This window comes from Crinia signifera, chromosome 5, assembly GCF_055691185.1.
Source record: "Crinia signifera chromosome 5, ASM5569118v1, whole genome shotgun sequence".
Taxonomy (NCBI): Eukaryota; Metazoa; Chordata; class Amphibia; order Anura; family Myobatrachidae; genus Crinia; species Crinia signifera.
The window spans coordinates 33,527,493-33,548,265 of NC_139221.1; the positions used below are offsets into that span (position 1 = coordinate 33,527,493).

At 43.9% G+C, this 20,773-nt stretch overlaps 1 long non-coding RNA gene across 1 annotated transcript; it reads left to right on the top strand.

Annotated features, from left to right (window-relative positions):
• The first annotated feature begins 9,863 nt into the window (after positions 1-9,863).
• LOC146005686 (uncharacterized) lies at positions 9,864-13,608 on the top strand. The gene is made up of 4 exons (XR_014444048.1): positions 9,864-9,945; positions 11,896-11,940; positions 12,419-12,472; positions 13,448-13,608. It is a non-coding gene; the product is annotated as an uncharacterized LOC146005686 (long non-coding RNA).
• Positions 13,609-20,773: the final 7,165 nt, after the last annotated feature.

Below are 20,773 nucleotides of genomic sequence, written 5' to 3' on the forward strand. Positions count from 1 at the left end.
ACAATAGGCAATGTGGGGGTGGCACTGAGTGGGGATGTCGGGACTAGGGATGCCCAACCCCAGGATCCCGCGATTGACATGCCTTATTTAAAAAAATGCCCCACCACCCCGCCCCACGTTTACTTACCAGTGGAGCGGTGGCCGGAGTGGAGCAGGAGGCGGGAATGTGCTGCAGAGCTGGGGTGCTTCTAAAAGCCGGTGGCCTGGTGTGCATGGGGATGGTGGAAGTGGGCGGATGGCAGTGATGCCACCTGTGCAACGTGACCTCTGACCATCACGTGCAGAGCGCAGTCTATTCCCGAAATCCCGGCAATTTTGGGGCCAAATGCCAGGATCCCGCTGATCCCTATCCCGGGATTGGCCACCCTAGTTGGGACTGAGCGGGGGGAAGGCATAATGGAGCAGGACAGAGCTAAGGTAGCCTAGTGGAGCAGTGGGCAGGGCAGGCACAGAGGTGACCCAGCATATACTGAGTTCCATTAATAGTATAACAATATAATGCTTAGGTCTAAGTAGCTAGTGCAGGGGGTACGGTCATGTGAATAATCATGTCCCTCCATGTGGTCTAATGCATCAAATAGCAGCTTCATATATTGATTGTGAGGGGCTCCAACCAGCACTGACAGACATTTGAAATATGGCTTCTGCCCCCCAGCCTATCAAAGCTCACGGACCGGAAGCCGCAGTTAGCGGACCTCTGCCGGACCGTCAGCTCCAATTGGCTCACTACCCTGTGCCATATTTCAGATGACCATCAGCGATTGTATGAGCATAGGAGCTGAGCGCACACCACACAGGTGAGCTCTCTCCTCCCATCTTATATGGCACTAATGTGAGCAATGTTTAAGGGGAACTACTGTGGGGAATTATGTGTAAGTGTCACATGCCGCCGTCCGGGAACTGCTGCACCCGGACGGACGGCGGTTCAGGAGCAGAGGCTGGAGGCAGGGGACGTTGCCGAGCAGCGTCCCAAGCCTCGCTCTGAAGACGGGCGTCGGGGCGTTGCTAGGCAACATCCCCGAGCTTCCGTTCAGCAGCCGGGCAACGCAAATAAATAGCCGGCGTCTGCTGGGCACAGACGCCGGTTATAGCTACAGCTCCCTGAGCATTAGCGCTCATACCCGGTCCCCGGAACTTCCTTTGTTCCTGCCTCTGGATCCGTCCAGATCTCTTCTGCAAGCCTGCCTTCCAGCCTGCTTGGACTTTCTCATCCAGTCCTGGGCTGAGCCTGCGCCCGTCCTCGTTACCCCTCTGCCTGTGGGTCACGTAAGTGCTCCTTGTGAGCCTGGTAGTTATTCTCCTACCATCATTTTTCCCGCCGTGGCTATACCCCTCCGTGGGTCCGTTATTTATTTGCTGTGTCTTTATCTCTGTAGTCCCTCCTGCTTGGGTTTGTCTGTCGCCTTAGCTTGGTCAGGCAGGGGTTTTTCCCTTTCCTACTGCTCCTTGTTTTGGGGAATCGCTGTCTCCGGGTATCTTTGTCCCGAGATTCCCTATCTTCTAATTTGTGTCTGCGACTGGGTCGCCATTCCCCGTTCTTGGCCAGGTGCCGGTAGCTAGGGGTCCCTTCCCAGCTAGGCCCTTTAGTTAGACGGTCCTTTTGAGTTACCCCCCTGGCGATTGCTCACCCCTTGTCTTTACCTAACACCTGGCTGCATCGGGGTCAGAGCCGGCCTAACTGGCTCTGTCGAACGCGGCGGCTACAGGCGAAGCCTAGCACTTGCAGGGGTATTCCATCTGCCCGGGGGACTCAACAGAGTCAGTGTAGGTTTCGCTGTGGCCATCCTAAACAGCGGTCCCAGCTGTGGGCTCACGCCTGACCTTTTCCTTCCTGCCAGCTGTCGCATTACCCAGAACCCAGCTGAGTTTCGTAACAGTAAGCATTACTGGGGGCATAATATGTAATGGGAATTACATGTGTGGCATAATGTAACGGGCATTACGGTGTGTGGCATAATGTTAATAGGCAATACAGTGTGCAAAAATGTGTAATAGGTAATACAGTGTGCTGCAATGGTTCCGTTCTCTGATCCGGATGGCGGGTGTTTTTCTGTGCACTTGAGGGGGGATATAAGGTGAGATTTTGCTTGTATTTTTTGACATTTGCCTGATGACGATGTAAAATAAAACATCGAAACGTTGCACTTATTCATTGTACCGTGTATTCACTATCCGAGTGCCGCTCCCTTCCGTGGATGCTATGTGTGGGGTTTCTCCTGAACTACCTATGGTCCAGGCACCGGTAACAGTATAATAAGTGAGGAGTGTGTGTGCTGCCCTTCCAGGATTCTATATATATATATATATATACTTGTCGACGGTCCGGCACTCCTGCTTGTGTTACAGCTGCTCCCGTGCCCTCCTTTGGATGGTAGATACAATTTGAAAAAGGGGACGGTTGATCCCCGAAACGTCGGACATTGTGTATGTTTGAATTGCCATAAAAGATTTGCATCAAGACTCCCAGTGCCGCTTTATCTCTACCAATTATATATATATATATATATATATATATATATATATTATATAGATAGATAGAGGTAGACACAACACAAGTTAGATAGATAGATAAAAAAAAGATACAACATAAGATAGATAGATAGATAGATACAGCATATAGATAGATACAGAATATATACAGTATATACACACAGACATATATTATACAGTATATACAATATATTTCTTCTTATCTGCCTACACATTACATTTACAGTATATCACATATATAATGCATCTATCTATACACATACAAATATATATATATATATATTTCTATTATGTAACGCCATTCATGTTCTCTTCCTCCTACTTCCTGTGGTATCCTATGATGTCATAATAGACACCAAACAGAGAATGCCTCATATAGAATGTAGTGACATCATAATGTGGTGATGTCATAATAGACACCAAACAGAGAATTCCTCATTTCTGTATACTGAGGCGAGAGAGGATGGAGCGCATTACTTTCCTCCTCCTATTTGTGGCCTATTTAATTACAGATGTTGCACATGGAGGCGAAACATCAGGTACATTTAGTTATTTATTTCTTCTTATCTGCCTACATGTTATATTTATTTCATACACACACATATATATATATATATATATATATATAATATCTGTGGTCCGGCACTCCAAGTGACGAAAGTAGCTTTGTCCGGTGCCCTCACGGGGAGAAATTGGTATATGGACGTTGGTGCGGCACTCGGTCATATACTAGTCAGAAGTCAAGCTGCTGTGCAACGTTTCAGTTTTATTAACTGTTTTCAAGCCAAGTGCAAATAGACAAAACAAACATTTAAATACCTGCATGCCTGCGGCTCTCACCGGGGGGGAACGCCAGCGTCAGCACAGGAACGCCTCTCAGGCGCGTAATCACACTGCTGGTGACGTCTTGTCGTCAGCGGGTCCGTCTCCTCGGGAGAAGCGTCATTGTTGCTAAGCAACGCAGACGCCGTCAGGAAGTACTGCAATACAGAATTAAAAACATTGGTACCGTGCTGTACAAAGATGATATGCATGTTCAGATACAGGTTATAACAACAAGCTGCTAGTGTGTCATCCAGGGGTAATATTGATTACGCTATGAGCATTATAGATGCGTGATGTGCTTTACTGAAAGCAATTATATGAGATGTACTCATTTAATCCCCTAGGTTGGATGACATCAAGCCTAGCTATCCAGCGGTTTTCACACTGGATTAATTTAAGCCCCCTATTACCGCCTCTGATAGAGGGCGGAATAGTGTCTATCATGCGATAGCGCAGACTATTGAGCGGGTGACGAGCTTCCATAAAATGGCGAGCTACTGGTTGCTCGCTTTGGCCAGACGTAATTGCATTACGTATAGCTGACCGATGTGCTGTCATGCGTATTTTAAACTTATTCTCAGTTTTACCTATGTATACCAGGCCACAAGGACAGATGACCTGGTATACTGTGAAGGTGGATTCACAATTAAGTTTGTGGCGAATTTTATATGTATGTCCTGTGTGTGGATGTTGAAAGGTGTCACCTGCCAATAAGAATTGGCAAGTTACACACCCACATCTGCTACAACCTAATTTAGTAGTGGGAAGAAAAGTTCTGGAAGTGATTTCAGGTTTAAGTTTGGCTATGTCAGTTTTGACTAGCCAAGAGCGGAGATTCTTACCACGGGAGTAGCATGGCATGAGCCTGGTATTGGCTAGGCCTGTGGATGCATCAGAGGAGATGATGGGCCAATGCTTCTTAGCAATTTGCTGTATATCCGGGGATGCTGTGTTATAGCGATTGACCCACGGTAAAATACCTTCCTGTGTTTTTTTAGGGTGAGTGACAAGAAGGGACATGCGATCTAATTTTAAGGCCCGGGTTTTGGCTGTGACCAATGTGGGAAGTGGGTATCCTCGGGACAGTAGTTTATCAATCAGTGCATCTATTTGATTGATAGCCAGAGTTCTGTCGTTGTTGATGCGCATGATGCGAACCATTTGGGAATATGGTAGTCCTCTAATTAGGGACTTGGGATGACAGCTGGATGCCTGTAATAAAAGGTTCCTGTCGGTAGGCTTAGTAAAAACAGTGGTGGTTATTTTGTTGGATTGGATTCCCACTTGGACGTCCAAAAAATTAATGGACTTTTGGTCCATGGAGTATGTAAATTTAATGGGGCCCCCTAAAGCATGATAATCCTGCAAAACATGTTCAAACATATCTTTGGAACCCTTCCATACAATGAACAAGTCGTCTATATAGCGACTAAATGACAGTGAATTGTTCATCATAGTGGGGTTACTGTAAAACAGCTGTTCCTCTACAACATACATGACAATATTTGCATAGCACGGAGCTGCGCTAGATCCCATAGCACAGCCCCGTGCCTGCAGATAAAACTTATCGTTGTAAATAAAGAAATTGTAGTATAGAATCAATTTCAAAAGTTTGATGATCACCACAATTTGTTCCTCGGAAAATGCTTTTCTCGCAGAGAGAAATTTTTTAACGGCTTGCAGCCCAAACTCATGTGGGATCGATGTGTATAGGCTAACTACATCAATCCCAATTAGCCAGCAGTCATCTGGTATGAGAGGAATGTCACTGAGTTTTGACAAGAACTGTCCAGTGTCCCTCAAGAAGCTTGGTTCTTGCACAATCCATGGTTGTAGCAGGGTGTTTAGCAGAGTAGCGACCGGCTGCAGGAGGGAACCTCTGGCCGCTATGATAGGGCGGCCTGGCGGTCTCTCAGCGTTTTTATGTATTTTTGGAATAGTATAATACAACGGCACAAGGGGAAATTAAGGCACCAGGGCTGGTATCCACGCGGCTTCTATGAGATTTGAATCCACGGCTTCCTTTAGTACTTCCATCAGTGCCTTTTTACACTGAGTCGTGGGGTCACGTGGGAGAGGATGATATACATCAGTGTCTCCTAATTGGCGCTCAGCTTCGGTTCTGTAGTCCCGTAAGTCCTGAAGGACTATACCCCCGCCTTTATCTGCCGGTCGAATGACCAGGCTTTTATTTTCTGATAAAGTTTTCAATGCCTGTCGCTCTGATGGGGATAGATTGTGGTGATGCTGCTTGGATTTGCTATTAAGCTCCTTGACCTCGCCATCCAGCATTCTGGTGAAAGTCTTTATGCTGGGGTTATTTGATAGTGGGTCAAAGGTAGATGGAGGAGAATATTTTTTGAGTTTGTCTGGAAGTTTTCTTTCCGGGTTACTTTGTGTATCCTTGGTCATGCTAGTTTCAGGGGGACGTGAGAAAAAGAATTCTTTCAAACAAAGTTTGCGATTGAGGGCATGTTTCTCCACATTCCATTGGAATTGGTCAAAACTATTTGAGGGTATAAAAGACAGTGCTTTACTTAATAGCTGGGTCTCGCTGGATGATAACTCGTAGGAAGATAAGTTGTAAATAGTGTCTACCTCAGCTTCGGCGGTCTGCCTGGTCTGCCTCTGCCTTTTATTTTGTTTACCACGCCTCGTGTACCTCCTCTTGGGCCTCCAATTTTTGCCCTCGTGGTAACTCCTAAAGGGGCCGCAGCTGATGTAGAAGGTCCTTCAACCTCTGAGTTGGAGCTGCCCCCTTCTTAAGATGATGCAGTGTCAAATCGGTTGTATGGCTTTCTATTGCGCCGAAAGAATGGAACACGGCGTTGGTCAGAGGCATTTGGGTCTGACAGCCATTTGTAAACAGTGTGCCTTTCATAATCTGTAGTTACTTTCTGTAATTTTTCTTTTTTGAATTTTATTAAGTCTCTTTTATATTGCGAGATTTGCACTTGTAATTGTGCTTGCCAATCGGTCTCTTTATCTGCTGCGAGGGTGGGTACATGTGTTGTCTCGAAGGTTGATATTTTTGATTTAATCTTCTCCAGTTCTTTTGATGACTGGTCGATGACTAACAACATAAGGTCGAAGGCGCATTTGTTAACAATAGCGACCCATCGCTTACAAAAAGCTGGGTCGTGGCGTCCAATCGTTGGGCAGTTCTTTACCCTGAAGCCTCTAGGAATGAATTTTAATTTATAGTAGTCGCTTAGGGATAGACAGTGCAGGTGAAAATCCACTTCCTTCTTTTTCAACCTCACCCAATCCCTATAGATGGTATCACTAGAGCTTGCTTCGATCTCGTCATCGATTCCTTTCTCGCAGACAATCGCTTCTGCCTCCGATTCGGAGTAGGAATATATGTCTCCCACTGGGTGCAGCAGATGACTAATCTGTGCTATCGATTCTTCAGCCGCCATGGTGATGAAGAGCTGATATGTAGTGCTGTAATGCCCAGACGGCTGCTCAGCTTGTTGTAATCCTGCTTGCACAACCTGCAAGATGGATGCCCAGCCGGGCTAAAGTGCACGGTGCCAAATAGTGCAATTAAAAACAAATAGAGAGGACCAAGTGGGACTCTCTACTAGATGCTTGCCACGGCCATACAGGTCTGGATACAGTTCAGTAGGTGCTGGGTGCCTGCTGGCTGGGAACTGGCTGCTTAGCAACAATGACGCTTCTCCCGAGGAGACGGACCCGCTGACGACAAGACGTCACCAGCAGCGTGATTACGCGCCTGAGAGGCGTTCCTGTGCTGACGCTGGCGTTCCCCCCCGGTGAGAGCCGCAGGCATGCAGGTATTTAAATGTTTGTTTTGTCTATTTGCACTTGGCTTGAAAACAGTTAATAAAACTGAAACGTTGCACAGCAGCTTGACTTCTGACTAGTATATGACCGAGTGCCGCACCAACGTCCATATATATATATATATATATATATATATAATATATATATATATATATATTTATAGATAGAGAGAGAGAGAGAGAGAGAGAGAGTATATTTATATCTTCTATATCTTTCGATTTATAATCCTGTATATATATATAGATAGATAGATAGATAGATAGAAAATATACAACATAAGATAGATAGATACAGAATAAATACAGTATATACACACACAAATATATATTATGTATACAATATATTTCTTCTTATCTGCCTAAGTTATATTTATTTCTCACACGCATATATATATATATATATAGAGAGAGAGAGAGAGAGAGAGAGAGAGTATTTACATCTTCTATATCTTTCTATTTATAATCCTATACATATATATATATATATATATATATATATATATATATAGATACGACATAAGTTGATGGATAAAAAAGATACAACATAAGATAGATAGATACAGCGTATAGATACAGTAGATACAGCATATAGATAGATACAGAATACATACAGTATATACACACACAGATGTATATTATATATACAGTATATTTCTTCTTGTACACATTACATTTATCTCTCATATATATATATATATATATATATATATATTGTAACTATACACACAAATATATATATACATATATATATATATACACAACACACACATATATATATATTTATTATGTAGCGCCATTTATGCTCTCTTCCTCCTACATCCTGTGGTATCATATGTGACATCATAATGGGATGATGTCATAATAGACAACAAACAGAGAATGCCTCATATAGAATGTAGTGACATCATAATGGTGTGATGTCATAATAGACACCAAACATAGAATTCCTTATTTCTGTACACTGAGGCGAGAGAGGATGGAGCATATTACTTTCCTCCTCCTACTTGTGGCCTATTTAATTACAGATGTTGCACATGGAGGCGAAACATCAGGTACATTAAGTTATTTATTTCTTCTTATCTGCCTACATGTTATATTTATTTCTCACACGCATATATATATAGAGAGAGAGAGTATATTTATATCTGCTATATCTATCTATTTATAACCCTGTGTGTGTATGTATATATGTGTGTGTGTGCGGCATTTAGATAGATAGATAAATAGATAGATAGATAGACAGACAGACAGACAGATAGATAGATGTAGATACAACTCAAGTTAGATAGATAAAAAGATACAACATAGGATAGATAGATACAGCGTATAGATAGATACAGAATACATACAGTATACACATACACACACAGATATATATTATATATACAGTATATTTCTTCTTATCTTCTTATCTGCCTACACATTACATTTATATCACATATATAATGTATCTATCTATACACACACAAATAAATATATATATATATATATATATATATATATAGAGACTGCTGCTCGTCCCCTGAGGACGAGCAGCAGCTCGAAACACTGTGTCGGTGTGTTGACATGCAATAAAAGCATTTGAAAATCTTTATGAAGTCTCAGAGTGCCGTCCCTGCTACAATCCCGTCTGCATTGCTGTATACGCTGGAAGGGCACCAGAACAAGCTGCAAATTTTAACCCTGGGAGTGCCGGATCTACCTGTATGTGTATATATATATATATCGTTGTAGGTGTTTGTCCTGAAGAAGGGGTTTAAGTCCCCGAAAGCTTGACAATATATGCTTCTGATTTGCATTATAAATTGCCTCTCGAGTGCCATTCTTTCCTTTGGAGTGTATGTACTAGCCTTCTTTGGGCACCGGGGACCGTTGTCTATTACGCTGAGTGCCGGCAGACTTGGACACTATATATATATATATATATATATATATATATATATGTATATATATATTATGTAGTGCCATTCATGTTCTCTTCCTCCTACTTCCTGTGGTATCCTATGATGTCATAATAGACACCAAACAGAGAATGCCTCATATAGAACGTAGTGACATCATAATGGTGTGATGTCATAATAGACACCAAACATAGAATGCCTCATTTCTGTATACTGAGGCGAGAGAGGATGGAGCGCATTACTTTCCTCCTCCTATTTGTGGCCTATTTAATTACAGATGTTGCACATGGAGGCGAAACATCAGGTACATTTAGTTATTTTTTCTTTTTTTTTGCCTACATGTTATATTTATTTACACACACACACACACACATATATATACATATATATATATATAGAGAGAGAGAGTTTTTATATCAGCCATATCTACATATTTAATAATAAGGTTTAACATTGTGGTTAGGTAGAATATTTGCTTCTGTTTGTCCACATATTTGTATAATTGCCATCCACTAGCAGTGTTTTTGCCTATTACATTGGCCATAAATAATTTGAATTGGTACTGGACCACCAAGCCAAGGCACCCCTGCAGGGGTCCTGAGGCACCACGGGGTGCCACGGCTCATAGTTTGGGATCCACTTTCCTACTATAACTGCTTATATCATAATGCAAGAACAACTAGAATTGTCATGAACTGTCCTTAAATTGTTGTTGTTTTCTCATGTCCCCCCAGCACCCATGTATGACGCGGGCAATAATAACAGCCCTGCGGAAGATGGTAAGTACAGCTATAATAACCATGTAACTGTAATAACAGTATCAGTGTATGTACACTTCTGTATAACAGCTGTTGTGTTTTCTCATGTTCCCCCAGCTCCAATGTATGCAGAGGTCTATGACAACAGCCCTGCAGTAGACGGTAAGTACAGCTATATAATAACCATTTAACTTTTAGGTACCCCTGTTTGCCTTCCAGCCTATGCTGACATGCCTCAGATATTGGGGGTTACATTTTCTTGAGGGAGGGACACCTTTAGATGGTGATTTATTCCAATTGGTCGGGTTGAGTAAAAGGGGCAGGTAGTTTTGATGCTTACTTTGATGCAGCTCCTTTGGAGAAAGTGACTGGATGTGGTTACAGTTTTTCAAATAAGAGCATCACCGCTCCAGGTGGGCCCATAAGCCACTTTAGTTAAGCTGTTGCCTCAAGTTGTGTCATGCTGGGCAGATGGCCCTCTTTTTATTTTTATATGGTTATTTTTACATAACAGAGGTGTGAGGAGCACTTTCCTTAGGACAGGCGTGTCCAAACTATGGCCCTCCAGGTGTTGTGAAATCACAATTCCCATCATGCCTTGCCACAGTTTTGCTATTAGGGAATGCTAAAACTATTGCAAAGCATTCTGGGATGTGTAGTTTCACAACAGCTGGAGGGCCATAGTTTGGACATGCCTGCCTTAGGAGTTGGTTGATGGTCAAGGATATTGGCAGAAGGTCGATCCTTGGCCATGAGGGCAGATGGCCCTTTGGTCAATTTTGATTTATTTTTATGCTATTTATCTTACAAATGTGATTTTGTCTTTTTTATATTTTATAAATATATCTTCTTCTCCCTCCCACCATAGATAGTTGAGGGACAATTTTTTTCAGTTATGGCCCCCATACACTACGATATATCTGACGCTGAAATTGAATGCAATTTCCCTTGAACTCCCCCTGGACCTTCCCGGGAGTGATTCCAATCGATTTGGTACTTTGGTATAATTTTTTCATAAGATATATCTCCATGAGATAAATCGCATGATATACCGTCTTTCCCCGATAATAAGACACTGTCTTATTTTTTTTTTTCCCTCAAAAAAGACCATAGGTCTTATTTTCGGGGGAGGGCTTATTTTAATAGACCTTGACCTAGACCTTATGAAATGCCCCACAATTTAATGTGCCCCCCCCTGCGCCTTTATAAATTCCCCACTGCCTTTATGAAATGCCCCACAATTTGTGTCGGTATTTTACATGACCCCACCTGTTTTTTTGAAGTTCGTTGATGGCGTGGTGTGGTGAGCAGCAGCCAGCCAGTCAGTCAGCCGCGTGATGTGCGCGGCGCGATGTGCGCGGCGTGACGTCACGCTGCGCCTACCGCAATGCATCCCTGGGAACGGGAGCTGCGGTGCTGCTGGTAAGTGAGCGGGGGTCAGCGGGGGGCAGCGGGAGTCAGCGGGGGATGAGCGGAGGCTACACATTAGGTGTACACACATTTACATGGGGAAAATGGTAGGTCTTATTTTCGGGGGAGGGCTTATTTTGGACCAGCGTCCAAAATCTGGGGTAGGGCTTATTATCGGGGTAGGGCTAATTATCGGGGAAAGACGGTATATCTTATGGTATACAAATGAACCAAAAGATATATCTGATGGGTTGGGATAGGGGGGACTGGAAACATCAGTCAAACTTCCTGCGATATAGCACATACGATATATCGCATGTGCAAAAAGCACTCCTTTTTCCATCTGATTTCCACGAATCACAGAGGCAGTATGACCAACCTAGTGATTCCTATCCGACACTCCGCGCATCGGATCGGATGGAAAACACAAATGATGTGGCATTTTTCAGTCGATATATCAGCCTGAAATAGCAACATCGGATGAAATTGTGCAAAATCGTTCTAGTGTATGTGGGCCTTTATTTCAAAATAGGCCACCTTTAAGAATCCCTTTAAGAATATAAAAAGCTGCCCCCTTTCATGCCATACTTCTGTTGTCCAATTTATTATTTTAGTTAAGTTGTATGAATGAGGTGTAATAACAGTATCAGTGTATGTGCACTTCTGTATAACAGCTGTTGGTGTTTTTTCATTTTGCTCCAGATTCATCCGCCGGCGGCTCATTGGAGAACGATCCATCAAAGCAAAGTAAGTTATTCAAATAATCCCTCTTATTATTGAGTATAACATATCATACAGTACAATGAAGGATATGCCCATTTCTGCAATAAGAATATTATAGCGCTACAGACTGCAGAGCTGTAATAGCGCAGACCAAAAATATAGGGAATTATTGCAAATAATGGCCTGAATCAGGTTGCCCAATGCAGCCCACCAGCTGTTTTGGAACTATACATCTCAGCATGTCCTGCCACAATTTTGCTATTAGGGGTGTGCTCAATGGCAGGGCATGCTGAGATGTGTAGTTCCACAACAGCTGGAGAGCCGCATGTTGAGCACCACTGGCCTAACTGAAAGTCCAGAGAGAGGCTCCTCAGTGGATTACCTGAGCCCATGTGACAGGAAATGGAGCCATTTCTGTGTTACCCCTATGGCTGTACAGTTCTTATGCTGCAGATATGGAACTACAAAATTACTTTAATGTGTTTCTTCTTATGTGTTTCAGAGCCCCCCGGTAAAACAAGATCCTCACTTACATCTGTGATGGACATCGCGCCAGGTAAATAAACATATGGTTAATAAGAAAATGAGAGAACCTGCTGGATTGTGTTCTGTTGTGTGTTGCACATATCAGTCATATAACATATCTGTCAGGCCTCTGAGCTATGCAGAATTAATCTGCTTCACACAATTTTAAAAGAGGTAACCTAGAGACATCGTGAATTGTTCCCGCTTCCAGTACCTGTACTAGGGGTACATGTAATAGGGTGCGAGAGAGCCTGTGTTTTTTAAAGCAGCAATCATTTGTCAGGTGAAACCAACCTAGTTTCTGTCTTGTAAAAAAGTGCTGCTTTAAAATACCCACTGCATACCCACATGAAGGTCTGCATCTCCTGCTTCACGTGCCCTATTACATTTACCCCACGGTGTTACCAGTGACCGCTTGGGCCCAGCATATATTACTGCATGTATCTTAGTTCTGCTGACGTATTAGATCCGTGGAAAATCTATCATTATTCCCCCGATGGCTTAACATTTGCTCAATAAAAACATGATCACTCTCTATACTGCACACGTCAGACTTGAGTCAACATGGGTAATAAAATGCCATTCCAAGCTTTCATTGTGGTGAAGACACACATCCACATATTCTGTCACATGGTCAAAATATACAAAAGAATGACACATGAAAAAGGTTGTCTTAAGTTTTTCATGATTTTTATTTTATTTTTGGATTCTTTTGATACTTTACCGTCTCCGAGAACTACGATTAGGAATGGCAAGTGTGCCGAGTGCAGCAGTAGCGGAGCAATGTACCTGGCTTGGAGCATGGTGAGCGAAGGGATCCATGTCAGGGTAAATTCATGTCAACCTTTTGCTTGTGTCATCCATTTTCCAGTGTCAACCTTTTGTTGACCTATTGACCATCAACCCAGGCACTGTCGACATTATGATCCCTTATGTCTCTTTTCTGCCTTTGTTTAATGTATCATTTTTATGAATTAACGAGAGTAATCTTTTTTTACCAATTCAGCCATCAAAGCCCTGGAGAAGAAGATTGCCATACTTGAGAAGGGATTAAAGAAGCAGACGAAAATAAACACCATCGTCATCTACACCGTTATCGGTATCGTATCCCTGCTTGGCTTTTTCTCAGTATTATTCCTCCTGTGTTACTGGGTATTCAAAAGGTAGGGATTGTGTTATTTCTTTTATTGTCCGTTTTATAAATGTTCAAGCTGAAGCTTCAATTATCTCATTATCTATTAACAGATCTGATGACAGAGAAATCGACATAGAAGGTGAGAAAACCTACAGTTATCTATATGTGTCGTACAATTGCACAAAATGCCCACATCCCGAAATATAATGTCCTTTATTTATCTTTCTATCTAGATCCTTGTCGTGGCGCGGATTCAACTGCCGAATAAGAGGATGCAGGCCCTGTGTGCGCTGGTTCTAGGTGTGAGGTACTGTTGTAAGAGAGCGTTCTTGTACTGGCTATTAGCTGTAGCTAGTACATGAACCCTTTCTCACCGCAGTTCCTTACAGTATACCTAGAGTGCTGCTTCATCTGAGGTTCTAGTTGTGAGGTATTGCTGCAAGAGAGTGTTCCTGTATTAGCTATTAGCTGTAGCTATTGCAAGAACACTTTCTTACAGCAGTTCCTTACTTATAGAACCGTAGCACTTTATCTATTGTATATTCTTCAGCGCACACTTCTACCAACAGAGTCTCATCAACATCAAAAGCATCGAGTAACATCAACTCTTATATAACATCGAGTAACATCAACTCGTATATAACATCAATAAATTAACATCTGCAGTTGAATTAAAAAAAAATTAATGATTGTGTTATTTGTTGATCTAGCGTTGGGTATTATATAATACAGGGCTGGGCAACTCCGGCCCTCCAGATGTTGATGAACTACACATCCCAGCATGCCCTGCATCAGTTTCAGCATGGCCACGTAGCAAAACTAATGCAAAGCATCCTGGGATGTGTAGTTCATCAACATCTGGAGGGCTGGTGTTGCCCAGCCCTGATATAATACAATAAATGTACACAGTGGTGCCTGTATACTGGCCCACAATGGTTCAGAAGTTCATCAAACTACAACCACCAGCATTAGACCGTGGGGGGGGCATCCAGAAAAGGGCAAGGCCGCCCGCATGCTGAATCACTCCCCACAATGTGCCCGCAAAATTTTACGGGCACATCTCTAAAGTGCAAGCACTATGCTACGCAGGGAGCTCTTGCACAACCCCAGCTGCTCCCTGGCTGCGCAGTCTAGCTACAAAGCCAGGTGCAGGGAGCCATGTTTGGAGCCACAGCGCCCACTTATAATGTCACACAGCTTCAGCCCTCCCCCAAAGCTCTCCCACATACCACCACATTGCTGCCCTCGCAATGGCCTGTTGCCACCACCCATCAATACTTAAACTGCGGTCACAGCAGGAGCATAGTTTAAGTGCTTTTGCATGCACCAGCATGCCCAGATCCCTGTAAATCACCCAGTAGCAAGTTTTGGAGATCAGCAATGGGGTCTGAATCAGTCCCCATGTCAGGAAAGACACATTGCACAGGTTGGCACCTCAAACTGCAGCCAGGAATATACAGGATTCCAACCACTAACAGAACCACAAGACAAACTCCAAGTGTGTACAGCTCCCAGGCGCTGTTCCTTTCAACTCTGCTTTTCTGTCTCTCACCCCTTGTTTGGCACCACTGGATCTCAGAGAGATAGGACGTGAAGATATCCAATGATTAACAGTATTTCCAGTTCTATACCACACTATCAATCTGTGACTCCAACATAACTCCCCTAAATACAGTGAGATGTGCTCACGTAAAGGTTTCTTTGGTAATTCTTATATGGACATCTTGTCCTCTACTTTAGGCACGTGTAAAACGACACCAGAAAATTCTGTCACAAGTTCACCAAAAGGTTTCTTTATTGGCATGTTTTCTCCAAATACCATAAAAATGGTTCCTTCATTTTAAAATTATGTATTCCATAAAAACAGCAAGTTTAAAAATATTTGAGGATCACTAACAGCACAGGTAAGTTAGGCACCACATCTGGATAATGATCTCCCGCTCACCCGTCATCAGAAAGGATGATTAGCTGCATCAGATAGTCCAGAAAGAGTCCTCCAAGATAACACCAATGCGTTTAAAATAAAGGTTCTTCCTCAGGGTGTATTAATCATTGGATATCTTCAGTTGCAGTTTTCTGCAAGTCGACACCCAGTCATAAGAAAAAAAACGCCCCATGCTAAATAGCAAGAGAATTAAGAATAAATCACTAATCGCTATCCACTCGCAAATCCATACGCAATTCCCGAAACATTGAAGAAACTTTGCCGTCTGTGCAAATCTGGGTATCACTGAGGCTTCCACTAATCTGCGACTGAGACAGACTGGAAGTGGTCAGCACTGACCTCACAGACCCACCCTGAGAATGTCTGGGCACGCCTTCTTTTTATCTGCCAAACCCAGAAAATGGCAGATTACCACCCCCAACATCTACTTCCAGTCATTCTAACTGTGAGAGGATTGCCCTTAGAATCCACACGCATTTTTTGTCGCTGGTTCGCATCATGCATGCGCGATGTGTATGGTACGCATGCACAGTTGTTCTATAGTCGCTTGATTTGCCGATTCACTGATCCATGCCGAATTAGCCCCATGGTGTAATAAATAAAATAACTGATCCCCCAGGTAAAGAAGGATGATATGGTCCTGAAATAGTGGCCTGCCTTGATAGGTACCGGCATAGAAAGCTGAAAAGATGGAGCATAAATCCCCTTATGCGATGGTACATAAAGGCTTCTTTAATTTTGATCAATATTGTCTGTGTGCGCAGAGGAGAAATAAATGTATATTGTGCAATATATAAAATACAGGTTTTATTAGTCCCCAAAATTCAGTCTTCACAAAATAAAACCACAGGGAATGGCTGAATGCACTTCATACCAGATCCCCGGTATAATGCACCTTGTACAGAAAACGCTGATCACAATGAACCCAGCTCAGACAGGTTGGATTTTCTAGGAGTGTTTCACAATTTTTTTTTCTAGAAAACCAGCGCTAAGAAGGATGTGCAGCTAGGGTAACAAATGATAATGGTGTTTGTCAATCACCAAAAAGAATAGTTGTGTAGGAAAAATCATTCAAAACCCATAAGCGCTACCTCCAATTTCTAAATGTATAACAACACCATATAATTTAAGATGAAGTAAAATACATAACTTTTATAGAACAGGTATCTATTGTTCCATATATCCCAATAAAGGGGAATCGTCTTCAAACAATCTGTAAAATAATCCCCAAAAACTCCACAATTTAAGATATATAAGATAATTGGAGATATGAAGATAATTGGAGATATGAAGAAACAACAATTAGTGCAATATTTCTTCAAAGGTAGAAATTATTTTATTCAACAAAGTGCACTCACAAACACATGATGCATAAGGCGCACTTTATAATTCCACAAGGCAATAACAGCTGGACTCTCCGTCCAACTTTAGTCTCTCCATATGAAGTATAGCACTTCCACGATGGAGTAAAGGGAGATCACTGGAAACCAAGTGCCGGCTCAAGGATCCAGATGTCCAGGAAACGGGATCACCAAGCAGCAACACCAGAAGGGACCCTCACACACTTAACGCGTTTCGGACACTATTGTCCTTCATCAGAAGTGAAACCCAATGTTTCTTTTTTAACACTGTGTAATAGCCCCGTCATTTGGGCGTATCTACATTCTAAGTAGAAGGGGAACTTTTCCATTGGTATACAGAGTTGTTCATGATTGGCCGATGAAAAACACAGTCTCCTTTTAAGTCCGCCTAGTTAGCCACATATACTGAACAGCTACAAGCATTAGTTTTGTGTGGCGCCCTGGAGCAATAAACAATAAGAAAAGAGCTTTTAAATTACATAAAGCAAATGGGGGAGATGAGGCATACACAAAGTACAAAGAGTTAAATAAAATTTGTAAAAAAGAAATCAAGGCAGCTAAAAGGGAAACAGAAAAGCGATAAACCAAGGAAAGCAAAACAAATCCCCCAAAGTTTTATAAATACATCTCGCTGCGCTCGCCACGCTTCGGGTTGGCGTTGATAGTGGGGGTGATACAGTGTGAAAAATGACATTTGGGGTGCATTTTACATGATTTGAACACATGTCCATGTCCATTTTTGTGAAAAATGGCATCGCATGCGATTTTTTTCACAAATGCATTAAAAACCCGCAAAAATCACATCGTTTCGCATGCCATCGCATGGCATGCGATGGGAGCCATGATAGTATACAAGTACCGTAACTTGCTAATTACTCCTTTACTGCACAGGTGGAGGGAGGGAGGGAGGGAGAACACTAATGTGTGGAAGGGGGCACTGAGCTGAATGAAGGGTCCCTTGTAAATGACTTCTAGGGAGGTAGGGGGTGTTTTATATGCAGGGGAGGGTTGTATAATTGAGTGGGCTTAATATTCGTCATTTTCCGGTGGAAGGGCAGCTTGTTTGACTGCAGATATCGCCATTATCTGGAAATAGATTTCTTAGCCTATAGCAGGGGTGGCCAAACCGGTCCTCGAGATCTACCAACGGTCCACGTTTTCCAGGCCACCTAGCTGGTGCACAGCTGTAGTCATTACCAACTGTCACATTTTAAAACATGCTGCATTCATTCCTACTATAGATCCACAGGTTACCTGGAAAACATGCACCGTTGGTAGATCTTTAGGACAGGTTTGGCCACCCCTGGCCTATAGTATAAAAAGTCCCAACTTTCAGAAGGTGCTGGGAACTTGGGGATCAGAGATCAGGAGCCAGAGCAATCCATTGACAAAAATATAAAACTGTACACCAGACGTTTGGAGCTGGAGCAGGGACTGGCTGCTTGAAGGCTGATATCTCTGGTTCTGGGCATGATAGAGACAAGCCACTAGTGTCGACAGAAAGGGGAGAGTCCCAGCTTTTGAAATATACTCCCAGAAACTCTACGTCAGAGAGAACCTAAGAAATATGACTGGGAAGTGCAATTAACAGGTCGGATGTGGACTGCTGTTTGAAGTAGGATATCTCCAGTTCCCCAGGGCCGATTTTCAAAATTCTGGTATCCCTGGAAAAAGGGGATCCTCAGCTATACGAATATGGCCCTTATACACATGGGGCCCCTGGGCAAGTTCCTATTAAGCCAATACGAAAAGAAGGCCCTGCGTGCATAAATTCAGTTTTAGAACATTTATAGTTTGCAGACCAAATAACAAATCCCCTTTAGTCTGTGGTTGATGGCCTTGCCTCACAGTAGCAAAGGTTGGGATTGGAACATAGGGCCTTATTCTGGTCTGTGCGTACTTTCCCGAACTCTTTCGGATGGCGTTTTTTAACCGCCTGCGCATGCGTTGGCAACGCTATGCGCATGTGCCACGCAAGGTCTCCGTACTTGTTCTCACCAATACCGTACAGAAATGTGCACCGCATTCACTCTGGAGATATGGGCGTATTATGGGCGTCATTCGGAAGTACACAGGGGCGTAGTTTCAATGTGGGCTAAACTGGGCGTAAACATGGGCGTACACGAGGGAGTGCACTAATTCTGGTACGCATACATTCGGACAGCACACCGAATGCACACGAACAAAAAGGCAGGAAACATGGGGTCTTCATAAAGTATTGCTTTGCGGACACCACTCGGTCATGCGCTAGGCATTCGGAACGCCCAATCAGTATGGGCGCACATCAACCAATGTCAGCTGAACACAATACAATCCACTCCTTTACTCATTATTACACTCTTGTCTGTTATGACCCCTGCAGTCAGCTCTGACGCTGACGCGAGGGGTTCTCTGCGCTCCGTCCCGGCTGGTAATGCTGCTACCCCTGCAGCCGGCTCTAGCGCTGATGCAGGGGGTTCTCCGCGCTGTCTCCCGGCTGTGATGTCACAGCCAGGGCGTCGCCGCATCAGGGGGCGTCCCCGCGTCAGGGGACGTGGTCATGGCAACGACACACGCCCCCCGTCTGACGTCACGTACGGCCGGGAGTCGCACGCCCGGCCACTTCCTCAGCGCCCGCCCCGGTTGCCTAGGCGACGGGGGACGCCAGGCGGCCGGGCGGAAGAGGAGGCGCGCAACGCAGCCTCGTCCTCCTATGGAGGCGCTACTATTTAAACCCTGATGCCGGGACACTCAGACGCCGGTTATAGTTCAGACCCAGCGTCCTGAGTGTTCCCGGTTCCTAGAGCTTGGTTGGTCTATTGGGAGTTCTCTCCAGCGTGATCCTTCCTGTCAGCTGGTTCCTTGCTTCGCCCTGTCCGCTGCCGCTCAGCCCCAGCTAAGTGTACCATCTTGCTTGTGCGGCCATCCTTGTTTATGGTCACAGTCTTGTTTATTGAGTCATCTTTTTGTATTGTTACAGTCCTGCTTATTGAGTCATCTTTATGTATTGTTACAGTCCTGCTTATTGAGTCATCTTTTTGTATTGTTACATTCGGCATATTGAGTCATCTTTTGTGTATTGTTACACCCGTGGGGTGGTCCCATCCAGACACTGTTTTACACCAGGTTCCTAGGGTTTCTTACGGGAGCCCCGTGGGGATTCTCGCCAGCAGGTGTCAGTTAGAGGTTCCCCTTGTTAATCACTGGCCTTGGCGTGTGAGTTGTCACTTACATAAGACCAGGTGGCATCGAGGTGGGAGCCTGACTAACGGGCTCCCACGAACGCGGCTATTAGTGGTGAAGCTTAGCATCCTGCACTCACACACCAATTCCATCTGGTTGCAACGGAGTTAGGTTGGCGAGGCTGCCCTCCATTCCTGGTCAGATCTCCTTCCAGCCAGTGCCACGTAGTGCCTCGCCAGGCAGCGTGGCACAGGAGATCCTAACATTATAACCGGCCCGATAATTTATATTTGTCCTCAGTCGCGGGTCATAGTCCATTATGGATCCTTCCCAGCAGGCCACGGGTCATGCTCTGGTGGGCCAGATTCACACTCTCACACAGGAGCTCCAAAAGCTCACCCTCCGGGTCAATACTCAGGAGGAACAGGTACATGGAGCCCTGTCAGCGTCTAGACGCCCAGAGCCCAGACTCGATCTCCCTGATCGCTTCTCTGGAGATCGTTCACTTTTTTATAACTTCAGAGAGGCCTGTAAACTATATTTCAAACTGCGTCCTTTATCCTCCGGTTCAGAGACCCAGCGGGTGGGGATAATCATTTCTCTTCTACAGGGGGATCCCCAGACCTGGGCATTCGGGCTCCCTGCAGGAGATGAGGCCCTCTCCTCCGTCAGTTCTTTTTTCTCAGCCATGGGGTTGTTATATGATGATCCCGATAGGTCTGCTTCAGC